Source organism: Apium graveolens, unplaced genomic scaffold (assembly GCF_009905375.1).
Source record: "Apium graveolens cultivar Ventura unplaced genomic scaffold, ASM990537v1 ctg5530, whole genome shotgun sequence".
Taxonomy (NCBI): domain Eukaryota; kingdom Viridiplantae; phylum Streptophyta; class Magnoliopsida; order Apiales; family Apiaceae; genus Apium; species Apium graveolens.
This window is the reverse complement of record NW_027419003.1, coordinates 4133-27318: the sequence shown is the minus strand read 5'-3', so window position 1 is coordinate 27318 and position 23186 is coordinate 4133. Positions and strand designations below refer to the sequence as shown.

Below are 23186 nucleotides of genomic sequence, written 5' to 3'. Positions count from 1 at the left end.
AGTCAGTTGAAGGAGAGAAAGGAATTGAAGTCAGGGGTGAAGACAAGATTGCAAACCTAGATGAGGTTTTTGGGAGTATATTTGGTGAGAGTATGGAGGAAAGAGAGGAATGGCAGAAGGGAAATAGAAGAAAGGCCAAGGCACATAGAAGGAGTGAAGATAACACTGAAGAAACTAAATCAATATCTAAACCACTATCTTCCATACCTGAACCTTGTGTTGCTGATCCCACTATAAACATCCATGGTGAACTAATCATCCCAAAAGAGGAACCTATTGATTGGGACACCATCAAATTGCCTACCTTTTTAACCACTCTTCCACTACCAAAGAAACAGAAAAGAAAATCCAAATCTACACCTCCCCTAACCTCTAAGAAATTCACTCAAAAACAAAAACCTAAGCCTATGCCACCCATTTATAAAGATGATTATGTTCACATCTGTGACATAAAAGAAATTTCAGACATTAAACTCTATCTGGATGAGCTGGAGGATGTAAGGGGAATAGCTGCCTACAGACAGCTACCAGAGAGATTGGTGTTCAGATACAAAGGAGCTGGGGAAAGAACATGGCCTCTTTACAGGATTCTGAATGAAGGCTACTCTACCTTGATCAGAGTCTTTTCAGCCATACAAAAGGATTCTGGCTTTACCAGGACTGCCAAGACTGAAATTCTCAACAAGATTGCCAATATAAGGAAAACTTGGAGGGAGCCCAATGCTTTGCCCAGAACTTTACTCATTCAAGAAAGGGGAATTACAATCCACAAATCACCTCATTGGTTGATGGAATTTAGGGATGATAAAGGAGTCAGAAGATTTTTCAGACTTGAAGACCAACTCAAGATTGCCAGCAATGAAACTCTCAAGGAAATGCAATCTAAGTTGGATATCAGTGATGAAGATGAAGCTGAATTCTACAGACAACTCCAACTCCAAATTGAGGAAAATGACAAAGGGCTAGGAAAGAAAACAAGGGAACAAAGAAGAAAAAGATGATTTGCTCAGACTAGAGGAGCACCCTTGGAAATTCTGTAAATCTTCAATTACCTCCTAGTACATACACTTTTGCAGCACTTTTAAATTTCTACTTAGTTTCAATTCATATATCTGTTAAGTGTTTTGTTATCATCAAGTTAACCCTGAATTTATGTCTACAATTCTTATAGACATAAATAGGGGGAGATTGTTAGGAATATATGTGCATTAGTTTGATGATATGTTTAACAAAACACTTAAGTAGAAGTTTAGTGTTTGCAGCCTCAACGGATAAGACCACTTTGGCTATCCGTTGATGGTGCAGCTTTACTTAGAAATAAGTCTAGTGTTGTAGCACATTTCAGTCTCTGTATTTAAGATATAATTCTTAGAAGTTGAGAGAAAATATAAGTCATGTTGACTACTAGAAGATATGCAAATAGGAAGGCCAATTGTAAATATTTCATGCCTTGTAATTTTGTATAAATGAAGTGGTATCAACGGATGTCTTAAAGACCTTCAACGGATGAGAAACAAAGCTTCAACGGATGTCTCTAAAGCTTCAACGGATAGAGCTTCAACTGCTAACACATCAACGGATAAATCCATCAACGGATGAAGGCTTCAACGGATGTTCTGTTAAATAGCAGTTGATAAGTGGTAGTTGTAACAGTAGACAGAGGCACATGGGTTGTCAGAGATAACTGAAATGTGGAAACCTAATTTCAGGAACATCAGAAAAAGCAGCCGTTCTACTCTAGTACAAAGAGGCAATAGTCAACAAAGTACTTGAGTGATATGGAGAAGAAACAAGTGGAGAACTTATTTTATTATTGTATTTTTATCTTTGTCTTCACTTGTACACTTGGTGATATATAAACCAAGTAGCAGCTAGTAATTAGATAAGAATTTTTCCAGTGCTGTTTAGAAAAATCTTGAGAGAAAAATTATCTAGTTTGTACTAGGACGCAGCTGTGATCAACATCTTGAATCACAGATTTTCTGAAATACCATCTCTGGTGGAATAACAAATCCACCAGAAAAGTTTTTAAGGTCTGTTGTGTTCTTTACATTAGTGCTTGAATATATATCTGTCTGTATTAGCTTAAAGCAATTCACACACTTGTTTATCTTGAACACAAAGCCTTTAAAACTGCTCAAAACTTGAAAAAGTTTTGAGATTTACATTCAACCCCCCTTCTGTAAATCTCATTGTTAGTCCACTAGGAATAACAGTGCTCAATAGTAGTCTTTATTGGTTCCACTTCTTTATCCTGCTGTTTTGCTTCTTTCTCAGCCTCAGCTTCTTCAGTCAACTCTTGAGTTTGTTCGGGATTCGCAACCTTCCCAGACCTCAAAGTGATTGCTTTTACTTCCTCCTTAGCTTCCATCTTTCCTAGAACTTCAGTGTCACTAGGTAATGTATCAGGTTGTCGATTTAGCATGGCATTGGAAATTTTCCCAATTTGATTTTCTTAATAGAAACAACTTGACTCTTACACATGAGTTTCAACTCATCTAATTCAGATTTTTCATTAGCTTGTTGCAGCTGGAGTTGTTGTTTTGGTGTATACTGCGGTTGATGAAAACCAGGGGGTTGTACTGCTTAGCTGGATACTGCTGATAAGGTTGTTGAACCGCATTCTGAGCGTTGCTCCAACTGAAATTAGGATGATTGCGGTTGTTAGGATGATAGGTGGCTGGCACAGGTTGCTGCGATCGCTGGAAGTTGCTCATGAACTGAGCTAATTCACTGGAAATTGCGCACTGATCAGTATTATAGGCACCAACACAAAGTTCACAGACACTGCTGATTTGATTAACTCCATAATTAGCCAAAGTGTCCACCTTCATTGTTAGAGCCTTAAGTTGGGCAGCGATAGTAGTTGTTGTGTCCAACTCCAAAAATCCTGCTACTTTCCCCTGAGTCAGTCTCTGGGAAGGATTTTGGTATTCATTAGCAGCCATCAGTTCAATAAGTTCATAAGCTTCATCGTAGCTCTTAGCCCACAAGGCTCCTCCTGATGCTGCATCCAACATGGGTCTAGAAGTAGGACCCGATCCATTGTAGAAATAGTTGATAATCATCCAATCAGGCATGCCATGGTGTGGGCACTTCCTTAGCATCTCCTTATATCGATCCCAAGCCTCACACAGAGATTCTCCAGTTTGTTGAGCAAACTGGGTAAGAGCATTCCTGATTACAGCAGTCTTCGCCATGGGGAGGAATTTAGTGAGAAACTTTTGAGCGAGATCTTCCCAAGTGATGATAGACCCTACTAGTAGAGAATGTAACCAGCACTTAGCTTTATCCCTCAGAGAGAATGGGAAGAGTCGTAGCTTGATAGCATCTTCAGTCACATCATTGAACTTTAAAGTGTCGCAGATCTCGATGAAATCCCTGATGTGCATGTTGGGGTCTTCAGTAGGAGAACCCCCAAACTGAACTGAGTTCTGTATCATCTGGATCATGCTTGACTTGTTCTAAAAAGTTTTAGCCTTGATGGCTGGTCTAATGATGCTAGACTGAATGTCATTAATCTTAGGCTTAGAATGGTCCATCAAAGCCTTCGGATTATCCGCTTGATCACCCATAGCTACTACAATTGGCTCTTCAACTTTCTCTTCTTCTTCTACCTTCTTTTCTTCCTCAAAAACTTCCCTACGTACTACCACAAGTTCTTCCTCGACTTTATCCAGAGTTCACTTACGAGTACGCGAACGCGTATGCATACACCCTTGCTAGAGCACCTGAAATAAAACAAGGAAACAAATAAGTAACAATGTTCAAGTCAATGAACTTTAACGACCACTGATGGAAAGCACATAAACTATCAATTAACACTACAGTCCCCGGCAGCGGTGCCAAAAACTTGTTAGTCGCTAAACACGCGCTAATAATACACAAAAGTATACGAGTTCACAAGTAGTATAGAATCTTTTCTAGTTCGTTCCCACAGAGACTGTATTGGTTAACTAATTAATTCATGCACCTAAGTAACAATGTATGGTTATTATTCAATGCTAAGACGATAACAAAGTGAGGTTGTTTATAACTAAGAATTAAACTAATAATTATAACTACGAGAATAAGATTGATTGAATTAATATGAATGATAATATGGGATTCTAACTTCATTAAATACTTCATTTAATAGCCTTGTAGTTCTTAACCTTAGCATACAATGATGATGATACTAATCAGACAACACGAAACTGATAAACACCAACTTTCATTGCACGAGTACCATTCTACCAGACATCCACAAAAGAGATAGAAGCTGAATAGGCACCAATTATATTGAGACCCTATATGTCTATAGAATTTGACAACATAACGATTTAAGCACAAGTTATTTATCTTGATTACATATGGCAAGTAAGATGGTTAAAATTATGTACGAATCATGCGTAACAATACATGAACCTATGCTAGCATGGCAAGTTCTAAATCCTTAAATTCACTTTCAGTTCATTAAAAATTAACACGCTATCTTATAAGTTCACGACGCTCACAAGACGAATACGCACAACCAATACTAGGATATCATACAATCACCACATACTAAGGCATCAAACAATTTAACTAAAGAAATCCATAAATAAATCCGTTAGAACCCCACGATAATGATTAGCCCACAATCGAACTCATCGCCAACGTGGGTTCCAATAAAAACATGATATAACAAACGTAGCCTTTATACGAATAAATAAACCAAAGTACAAACAAGCGTAATGGTTCAGCAAAACAAGAAACAAGCATCCAAATTACAACTCAAAACAAATATTCACAAGAATAAACTAGATCATCTTTGCCTTTGTTGAATTGTGCCAAAAGGTCTCTTTCCGTCTTCTCCTCTGCTTAATGTCTTGATCTCCTTTAAAAATGACCTAGAGTTGAGTTTATATAGCAGTCCATGCATCCCAAGAGTCCAGCAAATCAAATTATAAAAGAATCAGGATTTGTTTATCCCGACCCAGCGCGGCCGCGCGCTTCACCAGCGCGGGCGCGCTGACTTCATGCTCTCCCGGCGCGGCCGCGCGCAACACAAGCGTGGGCGCGCCTGCCTTCTGCCCAAAATTATTTTTTTCTTCTTTTTTATTTCTTGCAGCTTAGAGCCAATCTTTCAAGCTTTTATTCCAACACATCCTAAACACCATATTAGCATAAAAATAATGCTAATTCACCTGATTCAAGAAGTAAAGCCAGAAATGCAAAAACACTTGAAAACACGTTAAAACACAAATAACTTGAGTACAAATACACCAACTCAAAACATATTAGAGCATAAATAAGTGTCATAAATGCCATTTAACATTCACAAGGGTCGAATCCCCCGGCTCCTCTAGGGACGTATCCCCAACTTCAGCAGCTGCATGCACCTGTGAACTCTCAACCCCTTGGGTATGAGTATACGACAATTGTGACTACTGACCCCCCCTACGGAATGCCTCTATACCCCGAAGTTGGAGGAAGCGGACACTCTGGTAGGAGTGAAGCACAAGGGCGGACGCCCCAATACATACGTGGCTTGGCTCCTATTCCAGAGGATCAAGAATTATCTGGACCTTATACTAAAAGAGACTCCGAGTCATCGGATGATGAGACTATCTATTCCACAATTATCGAAGGGGTAGCTGCTGCTGGTATGGCAGAGGAGGCAACGGAGTTGCATAGGAAAATGATAGATAGGAAAGTATTCAAAGAAGAAAGTATTTTAAGTGTCAACTAAAAAGCATTCTATCTATTTGCTGAGACAACTCTTCAGCATTTGTACAATTCATGTTGTACAATATAACAGATCAAAAGATAGCATTATTTTTCAATTTCTCATTCCTACTTGCTTGCAGCGAGTACAGTCCTTGAGTTTTGACATATCCCTTTTTGTAAGTCACTGTAGTCTCTTCATTGTTATTTTCATCAGATTCCAAGTAATATGTTATTTTTTGATTTTTACTTCTGCAAGTGTGGATCAAATGAACTTGGAGTAGTTTCTTACTTCTCTAAGCACTGTGATTATTTTACAGCTTTTCTATGCAAGATCTTCTGTTTGGCTGTTTTAATATTTTTGCTATATAGTGTCTCTTTAACGTGCTACAAATGTGTGTATATTCCTATGTTTATGTTTATGTATGCATATGCATATGTGTGCAGCAAGTATTTGAGTTTTAGTTAGAAGGAAAGTATATATAATAATTCTTTATTTTATTATTTGTGGTTTTCTGTTATCCATTTCCAGTAATGGATATTGTAAAAAACATTGTCTTATAATTTTTTTTGTGTACCTTTCATTGTTGTGATTAATGTATATAAAGTGGTAAATAAGGATGTCTCAACCTTTATATTTTTTGTGCGTGTGGCTGTTAATGACACGGGGTTGTTTAGTTGCCCACATCAAAAATATGCTACAGTTGAAAGAGAATGAATAACTGGGTTGGCATAGTTGATTGTAAAATATCACCTTATAAGAAGGGATGATCTTGAGTTGTAGACCAAGATAATATCCCCTTTTATAAATTATGATATTTTTTTATTCATGATAAATGAGTACTGGTAATATAAAATGAGTATTGGTAATAATATAATTTCTGTTGAAAGAGAAGTGATCTCAGGATGTATGATGCTTTCATATAGAAGTTGAAACTGATCCCGGATAATTTACTCGGTTCTTGGGTGGATGAATATCTAATACATGAAGCTTATGATGCCCTGAACATGAAGTTTGCATCCTTTTTAGTTCTGAATCTAGCAATTTCATTCTACAACTTCCTTTTTGTTGCAGTGTGGTGTGTGCTCAACATATTAAATTTTAGAGCAATTGCATACCTCTTAATACATATAGGTTATAGATAAAACTCCATGACCATTTATTCCTTATTGATAGTTAAATTTTGAGTACCTTGAAGTTAAAGCATTTATTTATACCTTGATTTTCTGTCATGGCAAATATGTTAAAGGGATATTATCCAGGATCTTGACAGCTTCGTTCCACTTTCTAAAATGTCTCAGATTTTTTAAGTTTATCCTAGTTTCTGCCGATGGTACTCTTCAAGTTGTGATATATGATACCGTTACCCAGTTAAGTTTGCAGGATGACTCTATGCTTGAGGAACTTGTAGGCTTTTCTTCATAGAAGCTTTTTCTCAAACTTTTCTATATGTTAGGTCACATACACTGTAGAGGGGGTGAATACAGTGTATAATACAATCAAATCGAACTTTAATATCTTAAGTAACAGAAAACAAACTTTATTGAAACAATAAACTCTATTACAGTATGGAACTGTTACCTCTCAGTGATGAAAAAATATCACGAGAGCTGCTAGGGTTACAATGAATAATCTTCTTGAATATGATAACACTTATAGTGTAAACCCTATGTCTGTGTTTATATACTACACAGTTACAAGATAATCGCTAATTGATATGGAATATAATTCTGCTTCCTAAAATATATCAATCAGATATCTTTTCTTCCAAGTATTCCATTCTTCACGGAACTCCTTCTTCATGCATATCTCTTCTTATGTTTATCTCGATCTTCTTTCCTTTAATCAGCTACTGTCCTTATCTGAACGTCCTTCAGCACTTAAGTTCTGATATCTAACTTCTGATGATTATCTCCTGATAACATAAGTACTGATATCCTTAAGTCCTAACTTCCAGTATAGGTACTGATTAATGGTTAAGTACTGATTTGTCCTGTTAAGTAAGATCTGAAATCTAAACATAAATCATATTAGTCATGACATTATCAAATATATCTAACAATCTCCCCAACTTGTAAATTAGCATAATATACAAGTTTAACAGATATTTGATGATGTCAAAAACATTAAGTACAAATGCATGAGAATTAGACTAGATAACTACAACTTACAGTCCTTAAAGCTTTACCAATATTTAACTTCTGATAACAACTTCAGTCTATACAAATATCAGAATTTAAGCAGTTGTAGATCTTTGACTTGGCTTCATTATCTGATCTCTCTGATGTCAGGAGTTGTTCTGAGATAGTTCTTCAACAAACATCTCTCAACATATCTAAGTTCATCAATCATTCTCCTTTTGGCATCTTTAAGCTCTGCAGTATCTTTACCAATTTGAAAGATTACAGCTCTGAGATCATTGATCTTTGCTTTTCTTATATCCTGATCCAGTCTGATCAAATAAGCTTTATCAGACTCAAGATTGAATTCCACAGCCCTGTACCCTAGAAAGGTAGTTACAATTTGAGCAGAATTGGGCTTCATTTCAACTATATCACCCTTGTGATCTCTGTACTTTGGAACGTATGTGCTGTCAAACTTAACAGAATAAAGCCTTTTCTGTCTCTGAATCTGATTCTTCAAATAGTTTGCAGCAGTCCCTGTCAATCTGTCATCCACTTGAAGTAAGAATAGTACATGCTCCAATTCTTCAAAATACTTCAATGGAATGGCATTTTGTCTTATATGATAAACCCTACCATCTGTCATGAAATACAACAAGATGTATTCTTTCAAGTAGGTATGGTAAACCATTTGTACAGATTCTAGTTGATTCAATCTCTCAGGAGTTGCTCCAATATCTGGTTCACTCAAGGAAGTTGGATCATTAGTAGTGTTATGTATTTTTCTTTCATTAGCACTTCCCAATCCAGTTTTATCTCTTGCTTCCTTTCCAGTAACTACTCTAGATTCAAAACCACTTGCAGTAGTCTTCAAAGGTTGAGTCTGTTTTGCTTCAGTGAATCCTGGTAGAAGTGTCTTTGGTCTATCTTCTGATATCAAGTTAACTTGAGCCATGTCAGAGGTTACTTGCTTCTTCTGAGTATCAAAACTTACAATTTCTTGACTCTGAACAACTTGAACCATGTCAGAGGTTGTTTTAAGAACTTTTCTTGAAGTCAGAGCAAGATCATCCTTTTCATCAGTAATTTCTTCATTCTCAGGAGGCACATAAACCTTGATAGGTTCACCAACCTTTTCTTTACCCTTGGATCTTGGATCTATCCGCGGTTGTGATTTAGCCAATGTTGCTTCAGTATGTGTCCTTTCTTTGATCACAATGTCTTTGAGTTTTGGAAGTGGCTTTTTACCAGAAGCTTCAGATTTAGATGCAACTTTCTCTAATTAAAGTCTGGCTTCTTCTTTCATTAAACTCTCCAAGTCCATTCCTGGATTTTCCTGAAGAAATAACTGTCTTGACATTTCCTCATCAAGATCTAAAAGTTCATCAGAACTTATCCTTTTACCAGTAGCAGAACTTATTCTTTTCCCAGTATCAGAACTTGTCCTGTGACTTGTGATTTCAGCTTGTCTTGATGTGAATCCTCTACCTTGACTATGACCTCTACCCATTCCAGAGCTTCCTCGATCATCTTTTCCATCATCCTTACCTTTCAGTGTCTTGTCAGTCTTACATTTGGACTTAATTATTTTCTCCCCCTTTTTGGCATCAGCAGGTAATAGAAGAGAGACAAGCAATTCCACTGAAGATTGGATTTCATTAAATTGTGATTGCTGAGAAGCTTGATTTTTCAGAATATCACCAATCTGAGCTTGTTGATGATCTTGAGTCTTCTCAATAGAAGCAATCCTGTCAAAGGTAGGTTGGAAGAACTTTTTCTTATCAATTTTCCAAACTTCTCCTTGCTTAATAAATTCTTCCTGAATCTTGTGTAGCTCTGCACTAGTAGTTGAATGAAGACCTTGTAGATGTTTAGTATTCAATGCAGTGACTCTAAGCTGGGTTTTGAAATCATCAGAATTTAACATTTCATCAGCTTTAGTCAAGTGCTCAGCAAGATGAATATCATTTGGAACACAGGAAACTGAGTTCCATTCATTAGTCCACTCCCGTCCTCCAGGAGTTTCACTCCAAGGCACTGGTGCTTCTCGGGTAACAAACTTCTTAGTAAGTTCAGACTTAAGAATAGTTTGTTGAGGAGCATGTCCTGAAGGACCTGCTGCATCAGCATCTGCAGTTGGAGCAGCATCACCAGTATCTCCAGCATTTGCAGTATCAGAACTTAAAGAATCAGTATCTTCTGATAAGACAACAATATGTGTAGCAATGGAGGCTTCAGCATCCTCTAATTGCTGATCTAGTTCTAAGTTCTGATCAACAGCCATATCCTGATGCTCACCTAAAGTCTGATCATCAGCATCATGATGCAGAGAAGGTGTTGTAGATAACTCTGGAGTTTGAACAGCATCAGTAACAGGTGTTGTTGAAGGATTAGTTGCTGTTGGAGCTTCTAAGAGAATTACTTCAGGCACAGCCAAGTTTTGAACATCAATATCAGTACTTGTGCCTGGATCAACAGGAGACACAGATGGTGTGTTAGCCTTTTCAGAAACAGTTTCCTTAGATGGAGTTGATGGAGAAGAAATGACTGTAGCAAATTCCTTGTCTTGTGAGATCAGAGATTCCTGATCCCCTTCCTTAGCTTCTTCCTCTTCATCATCTGAAACTGGCCTTTTTGCCCTCTGTTTCTTGTATCTCTTTGTTGATTTGGATTCCTTGGGAGTTTCAGGAACTGTCATTCTTCTAAGCCTTTTGAGAAGCCTAGATCCCCCAATTCCAGAATCCTTCTGAGAAGTCTCTTTCTCAGCTTCACTTACAACAGGTTCTGAAGAAGGAACCTGGTCCTCAGTATCAGATTCATCTCTCAAGGCAATCCTCCTTCTCTTTTGAGGTGTTTGAGGAACAGTCTTTGTCCTCTTTGGCTTGGAGGATGAAGGCTTCACAGTAGGTACTGAGGATGAGGGTTGAACAGTCTGTGAAGTGGAGAGATAGGATTTGAGATATTTCCTGAGGGTAGGTTGAGTAGAATGAGTGGTAGGTGCTGAGGATGATGGTTTTTGAGTGTTTGTTGTTGGTTGGACATCAGAGTAAACAGACCTATAAGTATCAGGATCAGCATTTACTAGGATCTGTTTGACAGACTGAGGAATCTGTAATGGTCTAACCACTGATTTCTTAGTGTCAGCATTTACCAGGTCATTAAAGTAGCGTTTTACAACTTTAAAAGGTGGGGTTGAGGAACTGAACAATTGAGGTTCATCAGTACAAAAAGTATAAATAAGTTGACAGAATCTAGCAAAATAGACAACATTCCTATCCTCTGTCATCCTATCCCCAATAAAACCAATTATACCAGTTGCAAAATCAAAATGAGTTTGATTTATAATAGCATACCCAATGTACTGACTCAGAATTGGGATAGCATCAAAATTCGAACATTTGTTCCCAAAATCTTTAGTGATGCAGTCGAAGAAGAAGCTCCATTCTCTTATGATATGATCCCGTTTCAACTGCCCAAGTTTTGCCAAACTCTTTTCATACCCCAAATTTGCCATTAACTCCTGAAGAGCTGATTCTTCTGGAATTGAAAAGGTACAACCTTCTGGGAGATGTAGAGCCTTGCATATTGTACCAGGAGTGACTGCATAAGAAGAATCACCCACTTCGAAAACAATACTAGGAGTGCCATGTCTACCACCATCATCAAAGTGCCTAGTCCGCCAAAACGTCAGAACTTGTTGGCTTGAAAAGACTGAAGGCTGGGTTAATGCATACCCAATCTCACTGTGTGTAAGAAGATCTTGCACAAAATGCAATTCAGATGGAGCTTCAGCATGATCAAGAATTGCAGCATAGTTGTTTGGAACAAACTTAGCTCCATCAATGATTAAATCCTTAGGTGCCATGTGAAAAATTGAGATTTAAAAGTGCCTGTTAGGTGTTTGATAAAATGTCTGTATGAAAAACTAACGTGAGAAGAAAAGAGAAAGAGAGAGTAAAAGCAAGTAGAGAGAAAAAGTATGAAGGAAATAAAAGATTAAAGAAATCCTCTCTCTGTCGTACTTATACTCTGAAAAAAAATGTTACCGTTGGACACCTGTCAGACATGCAGTAATTGTTAGGAATATATGTGCATTAGTTTGATGATATGTTTAACAAAACACTTAAGTAGAAATTTAGTGTCTGTAGCCTCAACGGATAAGACCACTTTGGCTATCCGTTGATGGTGTAGCTTTACTTAGAAATAAGTCTAGTATTGTAGCATATTTCAGTCTCTGTATTTAAAATGTAATTCTTAGAAGTTGAGAGAAACTATGAGTCATGTTGACTACTAGATGATATGCAGATAGGAAGGCCAATTGTAAATATTTCATGCCTTGTAATTTTGTATAAATGAAGTGGTATCAACGGATGACTTAAAGACCTTCAATGGATGAGAAGCTAAGCTTCAACGGATGTCTCTAAAAGCTTCAACGGATAACATCCTTCAACGGATGAAGTCATCAATGGATGAAAGCTTCAACGGATAACATCCTTCAACGGATGAAGTCATCAACGGATGAAAGCTTCAACGGATGTTCTGCTAATTAGCCGTTGATAAGTGGTAGTTGTACCTACAAACAGAGGCACATGGGTTGTCAGAGAAAACTGAGATGTGGTAGCCGAATTTCAGGATCAACAGAAAAAGCAGCCGTTCTTCTTTAGTACAAAGATGCAATAGTCAACAAAGTACTTGATTGAACAGGAAAAGAAGCAAGTGAAGAACTTATTTTACTATTGTAATTTTATATTGTTTTTCACTTGTACACTTGGTAATATATAAACCAAGAAGAAGCTAGTAATTAGAGAGAGATTTTCCAGAGCTGTTAAGAAATATCTTGAGAGAAAATTCATCTAGTTTGTACTAGGATGCAGCTGTGATCAACATTGTTGAACACAGATTTTCTAATATACCATCTCTGGTGGAACAACAAATCCACCAGAAAAGTTTTTAAAGTTTGTTGTGTTCTTTACATTTTGTGTTTGAATATATATCTGTCTGCATTAGCTCAAAGCAATTCATACACTTGTTCATCTAGAACACACTGCTTTAATAAACTTCTCAAAACTTGAAAAAGTTTTGAGATTTACATTCAACCCCCCTTCTGTAAATCTCATTGTTAGTCCTCTAGGAATAACAATTGGTATCAGAGCAAGCTCTTGACACACAAAGAGTTTAAAGATCTTGGAATCTAACAAAGATGAGTAAGAAGGATATTGGAGTAAAGATCCCAGTTCTTGACAAAGACAGTTATCACCACTGGAAGGTGAAAATGCACCTTCATCTACTCTCCCAAGATGAAGGTTATGTAAACTGCATTGAGAATGGTCCTCACATTCCCCACAAAGTAGCCACAGTTGCTACGGCCACAATTGCTGTTGGTCAATCCATTCCAAAACCTAGAGCAGAATGGACAATGGAAGACACAGAAGAAGTCCACAAGGATAAGAAGGCTATGAACATTTTGTTTAATGGTCTTGATAAGGATATGTTTGATAATGTGATAAATTGTTCAACTGCCAAAGAGGTTTGGGACACAGTTCAGCTGCTGTGTGAAGGTACAGAACAAGTAAAAGAGAACAAAATGCAGCTTCTCATTCAACAGTATGAGTACTTTCATTTTGAAGAGAATGAATCTTTAAATGACACATTCAATAGATTCCAAAAGCTGTTGAATGGACTGAAGCTGTATGGTAGAGTGTACCAGGTGAAGGATTCAAATCTTAAATTTTTGAGATCCTTACCAAAGGAATGGAAACCCATGACTGTTTCCTTAAGAAACTCTCAGGATTATAAGGACTTTACTCTTGAAAGATTATATGGAATCTTGAAGACTTATGAACTAGAGTTGGAACAGGATGAGGTATTGGAGAGGGGGAGAAAGAAAGGAGGTTCAGTTGCATTGGTAGCTGAAAATGAGAAAGCATGCAGAAAAGAAACTGTGAGATCTACATCAAGCTCCAAAGATGGTGTAAGAAATCCAGAATCAGACAAGGGTAAAGAGCAAGTTGCTGAAAATGAAGACAACTCCAGTCAAGATGACTCTGATGGTATTGATGAACATCTTGCATTTCTGTCCAGGAGATTTGCAAAGATGAAGTTCAGGAAAAACACTAGAGCCACTAAACCCTATAAGAACATGGTGGACAAATCCAAGTTCAAGTGTTTTAATTGTGGTATAAGTGGACACTTTGCAAGTGAGTGCAGAAAGCCAACCTCTGAAAAGAAGAAATTTGAACAAGTAGATTACAAAAAGAAATACTTTGATCTGCTCAAACAGAAGGAAAGGGCTTTCATTACTCAAGAAAAGGACTGGGCAGCTGATGGAGATGAAGAGGATGAAGATGTGGATTATGTCAACCTTGCTCTCATGGCTGATTCTGAAGAAAACGAAGTTAGTTCATCAAGCAATCAGGTAATCACTACTGATTTAACACAGCTTACTAAAGAAGAGTGCAATGATGCTTTCAATGACATGTCTACTGAATTGTATCATTTGCGTGTGTCTCTTAAATCTCTTGCTAAAGAAAATAGTAGGATCAAAGAGAACAATCTGTTTTTAAGCAATAGAAATACTGTGTTAGAAAATAAGTTGATTGACCTAGAGAAAACCAAATTGCATTGTATATCTGTTGAGAATGAACTAGCTGAATCTGTTAAGAAAGTAAAAATACTTTCCAATCAATTAGAGAAAGAGCAAGAGGTGATTAAAGCCTGGAAAACATCTAGGGATGTAAGTGCTCAAATTGCCAAAGTCCAAGGAATTGAATCATTCTGTGAAACTGCCTGGGATAAAAATAAAAAGAAACTGGAATTAATTGATGGACTGTCAACGGATGTGGAATCAACGGATGATGAAAGTTATCCGTTGAAGGAAGAAAAGGAACATCCGTTGAAGGTTCCTCAATTAAAACAGGCAGATGTTTCTAAAAGAGAAAATCTAAAGAAACTCAACAAAAAGTTTGGTTCAACTTCAAAGAACTTTGTCAAAGAAGAAGCAAGCACATCCAAAGATGTCAGAAAGGTGAATGTAGGGCACATGACCTTAGAACAGTTAAACAATAGGCTCAAGATGGTTGAGGATAAAAAGGAATCCAAAAGGAAATCCAACAGAAATGGGAAGGTAGGAGTTAACAAACATAACAATTACACACCTGATAAGTATGCTCCTAGAAAAAGCTGTGTGCATTGTAGTAGTGTTAATCATCTATCTGCTAATTGTAAATCTATTAAGAAATCTCCCATAACTGTACCCTCTTCCATGCCTAACATGTCTGTATCACCTCTACATGCTATGCCTGTTATGTCTCAACAAAATCCTTATGCACATTTTGCAAACATGCCATATTTTAACAATCCTTATCTTGCTGTATTCAGTATGCCTCAATTGCCATACAATATGCCAATATGGAATAACATGTATGCACAATCCATGCCTAATAATTCTATAAATGTGCTGGATAATGTTGTGACTAACCCTACACCTCAACCAACCACATCTAAGACCAAGGTTGACTCAAACTCACCTAAGTCTAAAGATGCAGGAGGAATGAAGTCTAGGAGAAAGGCTAACAAGAATGGACCCAAGGAAACTTAGGTACCAAAATCAAATTGATTGATTTTGTGGTGTGCAGGAAAATAGAAGAAATCTATGGTACTTGGACAGTGGCTGTTCAAGACACATGACTGGAGATTTCTCCCTGCTCACAGAGTTTAAAGAGAGAGCTGGCCCCAGCATAACCTTTGGAGATGACAGCAAAGGGTTTACTATGGGATATGGCTTGATTTCAACAAGGAATGTCATCATTGAAGAAGTTGCATTAGTTGATGGTCTCAAGCACAACTTACTGAGTATCAGTCAACTATGTGATAGAGGGAATACAGTTTCCTTCAATTCTGAAGCCTGTGTTGTCACTAGTAAGAAAGACAACAAAGTGGTTCTAACTGGAGTTAGAAAAGGAAATGTGTACTTAGCTGACTTCAACTCTACAGATGCAGAATCTATTACTTGTCTCTTCAGCAAAGCAAGTTCAGTTGAGAGTTGGCTATGGCACAAGAAGCTATCCCATTTGAATTTCAAGACAATGAATGATCTAGTCAAAAAGGACTTAGTAAGAGGAATACCTCTTGTTGAATTCTCAAGGGATGGTCTGTGTGATGCTTGTCAGAAAGGCAAACAAAGGAAAGCATCATTTCAGAAGAAGCTTGAAACAACAATTGATGAACCATTACAGCTGTTACATATGGATTTGTTTGGACCAGTCAATGTATTGTCAATAGCAAGAAAAAGATATTGCTTAGTGATTGTAGATGATTTCTCAAAGTTCTCATGGGTCTGTTTTCTTGGATCAAAGGATGAAGCAAGTGAAATCATTATCAATCACATCAGGCAAGTCAACAATCATCCTGACTTGAAGGTAAGAAACATCAGAAGTGACAATGGAACTGAGTTCAAGAATTTGACATTAAGGCTGTTCTGTGAAGAAAATGGAATCATGCATGAGTTCTCAGCTCCAAGAACACCTCAGCAAAATGGGGTAGTTGAAAGAAAGAACAGATCTTTAATTGAGGCTGCCAGAACAATGCTTGAAGAATCAAAGTTACCAACATATTTTTGGGCTGAAGCTGTTAATTGTGCCTGTTTCACTCAAAATATTTCTTTGATCAATCAAGCTAAAGGCATGACTCCTTATCAGTTGTTCAAGAAAAGAAAACCAACTCTAAACTTTCTTCATGTCTTTGGATGTAAATGTTTTATACTGAGGAATCAATCTGACCATAAAGGGAAGTTTGATGCAAAGGCTGATGAAGGAATATTTGTTGGTTATTCAGCTGGAAAATCTTATAGGGTCTACAATCTAAGAACCAACATTGTTATGGAATCTGTGCATGTTGTGTTTGATGATAAAAAGATTGATGGACTAACAGATGAGGAACATTATGAGAGACTCAAATTTGACAATATTGAAATATATTGTGATGATAGTGAAGAAGAGATTGATGGAGACGACACTTCAAAAGGAATACAAAATTTGCTCCTGGATAATGCACAAAATTCAGCATCCGTTGAAAGACATTGTGCATCATCCGTTGAAGTACTTAATGAAGCAACCGTTGATCATAGCTCATCAACTGATAATCAATTTATATCATTAATTGATGGAACTCCAAGTTCCCTGCAAAGGACCAACAACTCAGGGGGAGTTTCAACTAATCAAAACTCTATCTCACATCATGACAATACTGAGATCACCTCATCTAGAGCTCATCTTCCACCTCAAAGGAAATGGACCAAGAATCATCCCTTTGAACTGATCATTGGTGATGCATCATCTAAAGTGCAAACAAGAAGAGCTACTCAAGATGAATGTCTGTATAGTAGTTTTCTATCTCAGGAGGAACCTAAGAAAGTGGAAGAAGCCTTATTGGATCCAGATTGGATATTAGCTATGCAGGAAGAGCTAAACCAATTTGAGAGAAACCAAGTTTGGAAGCTGGTACCCAAACCAAAGAACAAGAGTCCTATTGATACAAAATGGGTATTCAGAAATAAGATGGATGAAAATGGCATTATCATAAGGAATAAAGCCAGATTGGTTGCTAAAGGCTATTCTCAGCAAGAGGGAATAGATTTTGATGAGACATATGCTCCTGTTGCAAGACTTGAAGCTATCAGAATCTTTCTAGCCTATGCAGCCCATGCCAATTTCAAAGTCTATCAAATGGATGTCAAGAGTGCATTTCTAAATGGGAAATTAGAGGAAGAAGTCTATGTAAGTCAACCTCCAGGATTTGAAGATCCAAATTTTCCAGACTATGTGTATTATCTGTTGAAAGCACTCTATGGACTGAAGCAAGCACCTAGAGCCTGGTATGAAACATTATCAAAATTTCTTTTGGAGAATCACTTCACTAGAGGTACTGTTGATAAAACTCTCTTCTTTAGAAATGTTAATGGCTCTAGTATACTTGTTCAAATTTATGTAGATGACATAATATTTGGTTCTAAAGATAATAAACTTTGTAAAAAGTTTGCTAAGCTAATGCAAAGTAATTATGAAATGAGCCTAATGGGAGAACTAACCTATTTTCTTGGTTTACAAATTAAACAAGTTAGTAATGGAATTTTCATTAGTCAAACTAAATATATTCATGATCTTTTAAAGAAGTTTGACTTAATGGAATGTTCATCTGCAAAAACTCCCATGGCCACTGCCACCAAACTTGAATTAAATAAGACTGAAAGGTCTGTGGACATTACAAGTTATAGAGGCATGGTTGGTTCACTTTTATATTTAACTGCTAGCAGACCAGATATAATGTTTGCTACATGTCTGTGTGCTAGATTTCAAGCTGATCCTAGGGAGTCTCACTTAATTGCTATCAAGAGAATTTTCAGATATCTCAAGGGTACACCAAATTTAGGAATTTGGTATCCTAGAGAATCTGGCTTTGATCTAATTGGTTATTCAGATGCAGACTATGCAGGTTGCAAAATAGACAGGAAAAGTACAACAGGCTCCTGCCAATTCCTGGGAAACAAGCTTGTATCATGGTTTAGCAAAAAGCAAAATTCAGTCTCTACTTCTACAGCTGAGGCTGAATACATTGCTGCTGGAAGTTGCTGTTCTCAAATGTTATGGATGAGGAATCAACTCCTTGATTATGGACTTCATGTTGATAGAATACCTATCTTTTGTGACAACACAAGTGCCATAGCCATAACAGAGAATCCTGTGCAGCACTCAAGGACCAAGCACATTGATATTAAGTACCACTTCATCAGGGAGCATGTCATGAATGGTACAGTGGAACTACATTTTGTTCCAAGTGAACAACAAATTGCTGACATATTTACCAAGCCACTTGATGAATCAACATTCACAAGATTGGTAAGTGAGCTAGGTATGCTTAATTACTCTTAAAATTCATGTCTTCTTTGCAATTTGAAGTGAAGCCTGAAGTATATTAGTTGCTAGAACAAATTTGACTTTTAACAAAGTTTATTCCATCAACGGATGTTCCCTATCCGTTGAAAGTCAAAATTGCTCTATCAACGGATATTCATTATCCGTTGAAAGACAAGTATATTTCTGGAACTTTTATCCGTCAACGGATAAAACTGAAGTACCTTTCAACGGATGACAATTTACATTATCCGTTGAAATGTCACATCAGACGTTTGAGGTGTTTCACAGCCGTTGATTCTATTTTCTTAACCGTTGATACCATACATACATCTGTATGTATTGGTTTTAAAGGTAGTTATTAGAATACTTACAGTTTATTCTTAAACGGCTGAAATTCACTAACACCTATTTATTGATTAATCCTTTATTTATTTCTTTTTCTTTGAAAGCATATAAGCCCTTCTGATTGTTCATTATTACTTTACGCTTTCTTAGAATTTCAAGCATTTACCATTTTCTCTCTGCAAAACCTTCAAGTTATTCTCTGCAATTTCTACTCACAACAATGGCACCAGTCGTGAAGATTATGTCTCAATCTGGGTTCATCTACGAGAAGAACAATTTCATAGCTCTGGTAGAAAAGAATGAAGCCCACTCAGATTATCACAAAATGATGGACTTCATCAAAAACTGTAAACTTAGCTATGCAATGCTGGAAGCCCCAACGATTTTCTGTGAAGTAGTTGAGGAGATTTGGACAACTGCTGAGTTCAACTCCATGGATATGACTATCTCCTTCACTCTCAAAGGTAAAAATCACTGTATTAACTGTGATGACTTACAAGCATGTTTTAAATTACCTGAGAACAATGCCATGACACCACACACTGATAGTGATGTATCCAGCATGTTAGATTCCATAGGTTACTCTCTTAACTCTGCTAATTTAGGGGGTATTAGACGAAAAGGCCTTAGGAAAGAATGGAGTTTTCTTGGGGATGCCTTCATAAAGGTTTTCTCTGGGAAAATTAGTAATTTTGATGCCATAACTTCATCTCTTGTTAATATGTTCTATATGCTTGTTTCTGATAGGTACTTTAACTTTAGCAACTATGTGATGCTAGAATTAGGTACTAGATTAGGTAACAAAGCTAATAGACCTAATAACATCTATTATGCTAGATTCTTTATGTTATTGGCTAACCATGTTGCTGAAAATTTAGTCATTATCAATGAGAATAATAAACTCAAGTGCTGGGCACAAGAGAAAAGAGTTCTTGCAGACTTATTGAGAATGGATCTCAACAGCAGTGTGCAATTGGTATATTTACCAATCATGAATGCACCCCAGGTAGGTGAGGTAATTGCTTCTACAACTCCTACTTCTTCCAACCCCTCTATTTCTTTATCTTCTAGTGTGGCCATGAAATCTGTGTCAATGCCCCAACAGATTTCTACCAAGGTCACCAAATCTAAACTTTCAAAATCCAAGACAAAGAAAACCACCTCTGTTGTTTCTCAAAAGACAACAGTTGTAACAACAACCATTAACCCTGAGGGAAGTGAACAGGGTGTGAGTGGTGAGGGGAGGGGTGAACATCAAAGAAACCCCCAGGATAAGGAAGGAGAGTTGAGTGCTTCCCAAGCTAGCCAAGCCCCAGTTTCTCAAAAAGCTGTGGTGGTTGAAAAGGTTTCTAGCACATCCCTAGTAGCATCCTCCCAAAAGGATGTTACTATTGAAAAGAGTTCCCAACCAGGAACACAGAACAAAAGAGGGAGGGACACTAAAGCCAAACACTCACCTACAAAAGCTTTTATTAGAAGAAAGAAGGCTAGAACCCAATCTTCTACACAGGGTGCACACACTGCACAGATACATCCATCTGTCTCTGTGCCTTCTCAAACTCAGTTTGATGTGACTCCAATAAATGTGGAGTCACAGCCCCATTCTCTCACAATAACTACACATCAATCACCAAATACTTCTTCACCATCTCTGGATGTGGATATGTTATTCCCATCAATTCCTGATTCTCCCTCTTTACAACTCAGGGAGGAGCCCCACTCAAATACAGGTGATCATCATCTTTTAGATGATTTGTTGGATCACCCGTAAATTCTTTCAGATATAATTGAAGGATCTGTATCAACACATATCAAATCAATCTATACAGATTCAACAGTTATATCACTTTCAATTTCATCTTCTTTTCCTTCTTCAACGGATATCACTCATCCGTTGACAAGTGGTTGCTCTTCAACGGATAAGCTTAACAGCAGTTATCCGTTGATAACAACAGTTTCAACTTCAACGGATATTCCACATCCGTTGATAGTCTCTACACAAATAACTGAAATGATTCCAAGTGTAGAAGACATGAATACTGTGCAATCACTTTTAGGATTGAGGGCAGGGAGTGAAAATTTGAGTGAGAGGCTGGGTTGCTCCCAGGCAAAAGGAGAGATTGAGAGCACAAAAATGCATGCTATTTCTTCCAGCATGGCAAAAGTCAGTGAGTGGAGTACCACCTTAGAAGGTGAAGGTGAGGGAGTGAGATGTGTGAGCCAGGGGGAGCCCCTGATGCAAGAACATAGAGAAAAAGAGAGAAAAGCAGGTACAGTTGATACAAGGGTGGAACCAGCCATTGCTCATGAGTCAATGATTGTGGATGATGCTGAAAAGGAAAGACAATTTCAGCAACATTACAAAGCTGTAATTGATAACATTTCCTTGGATGCTGACACTTTTACTCATCCTGTGACAGCCTTTCAAATGTTGGCTGCTCAGGGCAATGAGGAGGCAGAAAGGACACTACATCTAGTGCACTCAACAGAATCTCTTCAAAGGGATAAAGCTGCTATTAACAGGATGCCTTCTACAGCTGGTGAGCCATCTGAAGAATTTGGAGTAAATTCTGATGATGATGACTCTATTTCTTCTGATGGAAGCATGAACATAGGGGGAGATGTAGACCCTAGTTCCATTCCTAATCTACCTGAATGGGCCTTGACTAAGGAGCATAGAACAGGTGAATTCAATGTCCACTTGGTCAAACAAATCATCACTATTCAAAAGGCCATTCAGAACACTTCAAATGCAAATATCAAGGCTATCCTCCAAGCTCACCTGGACTCACTGCATCTCATAAAGTTGCAGCAAGTAAAGCAAAATTTGAGTCTGGATGATCTCAGGAAAGATATTGCTGACTTGAAATCCTTCACTTCAGAAAAATTGGATTCAGTCATGCCCTATGGTACTTTGCAGGACTTGGTTTCGAGATTGAAAAAGGAATCAGTTACTGAACAAAGGCTGGCCAAGTTGGAAGACAGAGTTCAAGGAATTGAAGATTCTGTGGCCACCCTTCTTCTCAACCAACAATCTCAAACCAATCTCCTAATGCAGCTGGCAAAAGCACAAGGCTTGACCCCTCTCCTTGATGATAACAAAAAGGGGGAGAATAAAAGGGAAGGGGAAGGAGAGCCCTCTACAAAGATTCAGATATCTAAAGTGCTAGTTCCTGCCATCACTACCTCTCCAATCATTCAAATCAAGGGAAAACCTGATGGAATTGATTTGATTCAGCTAGCAGCAGCTGAAATACAAATGAAAGAACAATGTAGGAGAATTGATGAAAGGTTGCAATTGGTGTTTGGTTCTACACAAAATAAATCAACATCTGTGAAATTTAGCACAAAGATTGAACCAATCAACATGGAGCTCAAGCCAGTAGGGAGAAATAAGGTTGGAGAGACTTCTTTCAAGAATTTAAAACCTATGGTTCTAAAGCCTAACACTAGATCCAGTATGGACTCCACAAAGAATCCCCTAGACTTTGCTCAGATAAAGGAAGTAGACTTTCCTCTTCCAAAACCTGATGGAGACAAAGTTCTAAGTGCAAGCATCATAAAGAAGAAGGAGACCAAGGACAAGGGTGAGAGAATGAACATGGCCTTTATCTATAGAGAGGGAAAGAGTATCTGTGTGATGCAAGGACATCCCAAATTTCTAAAGGCTAAAAGGGAAGAAACCAGAAGGTTGAAGAAAGAAGCTGTAAAACTCAAGGCTGACAAAAGAGCACAAGCAAAGCTTGAAAAACAGCTAAAGTCAAGCCAAGTTGAAGAAATGAAAGGAATTGAAGTCAGGGGTGAAGAAAAGATTGCTAACTTAGATGAGGTTCTTGGGAGCATATTTGGTGAAAATATGGAAGAAAGAGAGGAATGGCAGAAGGGAAACAGAAGAAAGGCCAAGGCACACAGAAGGAGTGAAGATAACCCTGAAGATACCAAATCTATATCTAAACCACTACCTTCCATACCTGAACCTTTTGTTGCTGATCCCTCTATAAATATCCATGGTGAACCAATCATTCCAAAAGAGGAACCTATTAATTGGGACAACATCACATTGCCTACCTTTTTAACCACTCTACCACTACCAAAGAAACAGAAAAGAAAATCTAAATC

The 23186-nt window shown here is 37.6% G+C and overlaps 1 non-coding gene across 1 annotated transcript; it reads left to right on the top strand.

Moving 5' to 3' along the window:
* The first annotated feature begins 3078 nt into the window (after positions 1 to 3078).
* LOC141702701 (small nucleolar RNA R71) lies at positions 3079 to 3185 on the top strand. The gene has a single exon (XR_012567233.1). It is a non-coding gene; the product is annotated as a small nucleolar RNA R71 (small nucleolar RNA).
* The last annotated feature ends 20001 nt before the right edge of the window (positions 3186 to 23186 follow it).